Here is a 3,111-nt window from a genome sequence, read left to right on the forward strand (position 1 = left end):
TTCATTGTAGTTAACCTTATTTTTTGTATATATATAAGTTGTTCTCTCTTTAAGAAATATCAAGACTGTTGAATTTTGTTTTGGGAGACACTTGACTTATTTGTATATCAGTATGATCCTTTCAAAGCTTTTAAGTTCGTGAGAGAGGTGTAGGATAGTCTTTACCTCTGACTAATTTAGTCCTACTAGAAAGGCATGATGCTTCTTGATGCTTCTTGGCTCCCTACTACTCCTGAGCCCTGGGTGCTAAATAGTCTCCTTACTCTGGCTGGTAGGAACTTAAATGTCTCCAAGTTCTATGTGAACTCTGAGAATTGTTTAACTCACAGATCCCTGATCATTCATTGCCCAGAATTATACAGTTTTGCCTAATGCATGCAGGGCTTATTATTTTAGCAACAGACTCCAGCAGACTTCTAGGCAGACTTCTAGAGTTGTTTTTATTTTTCTCTCTGTAGCTTCCTCTTCCCCAGCTACCTCAGCCTTCTTGAATACTGATCTCTGTGTTCTCAACTTGGTGAAATCACTGTGCTCTACTTGGATTCCTCTTTCCTGCAGCATGGTCTGGAAAGTGCCTCAAGGCAGAAAGCCAGGGTTCACTTCATTTGTTTCCCTTCTCTCAGGAACTATAATACTGTACTTTCTGTTGCTCTGTGTCTGAAAACAAATGTTTCTTTCTCTTCCTCATTTCCACGCTTTAGGACTTGAGAAAAAAAAAAGTCTCTTCAGTAGTTAAGTCACCTGACTGCCTTAGCAACAAGGTCATATGGTCATGCCATTCAGTTTCCATCCTTTGAGTCCAAAAAGCAGTGTTGAGACATTAGTTTCATGTATCTTCAAAAATTTTTTTTCTCAGATAAAAAATATTCGAGTTGGAGGGAATTAATATTTCTGCTATTCCCATACTTCTGCCTTCTACTACATGTTTGCAGCAGACTGTGTTGAGTATATTCATCTAGAGAAGCCAAAGGCCAAGAAAGAGAGAGACAGAGAGAGCTATTTGTCCCACTTGTCTTTAATCAGTACCTTTTACAGATGAATAATCAGGATTTTATTCCTACTATCCTTACCAGATCCAAGTGATAGCCATGGATGGCCCATGGCTAGACATGTGTTGTTTCACTGTACAAAATCATTTTAAAAACCATGGCACAAGTCCAGCTGAAAAGATAGATGCCATGATGCAGAACATCTGAGCAGCAACAGCTCAGAGGGGCTTCGACAAAGATCACAGAAAAGGTATTTGGTGGCCTGTGCATAGTATTGCTAATCAACAGTCTAACTTGCCTCCTGCTAGATTGACATTGTGCTTTGGTTGATAATGAGACTTCTCAAAGCCAAGGAGATTTAGAACAAGTTGTACTGGCAGGTTGCCATAGTACTGAGTGATCTTATTCTTGTGGGATTTCAGAGAGTTCACAGACACACCAAGTCACTTCCCAATGATATGACAAATCTTATAAAAAAAAAAGATCGAAAATGTCAGTCTTGACATTAGATGAAGATTTTAAATTAGTATGCAAGAGAAACTTTGTTTACAATGAAGATGTGATCTACTAAAATTGGCTGAAAACTACCTACCCTCTCCATCTCTTGCTCCCAACATTTTTTCCTTCTCTCTTAATTCATCTATTCTTTACCCTACCCCCAACCCATTTAAAGTCAGTCAGATGAGAGTTGTGGCATGTTTAGTTTTTGGACTTACTGAACTTCCATCAAGTTGATGGATGACAGGGCCAGGAAACAGAATCATAGATGCTTTAGCTTGGGGGGCAGAACCCATACTCATCATCTATCTTGATTTGGCAGGTGAAGTAAGGGCCAAAAACAATTGAGACGATCCTGTCTCCCACTTAATACCCCATCTGCTGCTACTGGCTTCTTGCTAAGTTTCAGAACATGTTGCTTAATAAAAGCTAGAAACCAGACAAAAAATATATACAAATACATAAAATGAACTAAATCCAAAGTCAAAACAAATCAACCAAACTAACCCCCCAAAAGAATGAGAATAGTAAAATGGACAAAAAATTCACTTTGTCTATTTAAGTCAGGAGGAGAACTCCTATTCCAGAAACTCTCTGATTTCCCTTCAGCAAGTGATAGGCTTTATGTCCTCTGAGCCTCAACAACAAGAAACTGTGTCTTGTTGAATTTAGAGGAAGGTTTTGTTGGAGTAATTGCTGGGCACCTATGTACTACTGTTGTAATTTGATAGGCAAAGCTGACATTCCATTGCCAATCAATAAAATATTTACTTACTCAGCACAGTACTAGGCTTTCCCACAATTCCCCCACTTTCCTGGATTGTGGCCTCCATTTCCTTTTTTTAATTTTAATTCCACTCTAGCTAACATATAGTTTTTTTTTTATGTTTCATATGTACAATAGTGATTCAACAATTCCATATATTACTCAGTGCTCATCAACATAACTGTACTCTTATCTCCACCTATTTCACTCATTCCCCACCCACCTCCCCTGAGGTAACCTCTGTTTGTTGTCTACAGTTAAGATTTTTTTTGGTTTGTCTTTTTCCCCCTCCTTTGTTTGTTTTGTTTCTTAAATTCCACATATGAGTGAAATTATATGGTATTTGTCTTCCTCTGACTGACTTATTTCACTTAGCATTATACTGTCTAGATCCATCCATGTTGTTGCAAGTGGCAAAATTTCATTCTTTTTATGGCTGAATATTTCATTGCAAATATATACCACATCTTCTTTATCCATTCATCTAGTTTTAAAAGATATTTATTTATTTATTATTATTATTTTTTAAGTAGGCTCCATGCTCAAAGTGGGGCTTGAACTCATGACCTTGAGATCAAGTGTCACATGCTCTACCAACTGAGCCAACCAGGTACCCCATCCATTCATCTATTGATGGACCTTTGGGCTGCTTCCATAACTTGGCTATTGTATATAATGCTACAATAAACACAGGGTCCATATATTCCTTCAGATTAGGGTTTTTGTATTCCTTGGGTAAATACCCAGTAGTGTGATTACTGAATTATAGGGTAGTTCTATTTTTAAATTTTTGAGGAACCTCCATACTGTCTTCCACAGTGGTGTACCAGTTTGCATTCCCAACAGTGCTCAAGGATT

This window comes from Phoca vitulina, unplaced genomic scaffold (genome assembly GCF_004348235.1).
Source record: "Phoca vitulina isolate PV1807 unplaced genomic scaffold, GSC_HSeal_1.0 scaffold69, whole genome shotgun sequence".
NCBI classification, from domain to species: Eukaryota; Metazoa; Chordata; class Mammalia; order Carnivora; family Phocidae; genus Phoca; species Phoca vitulina.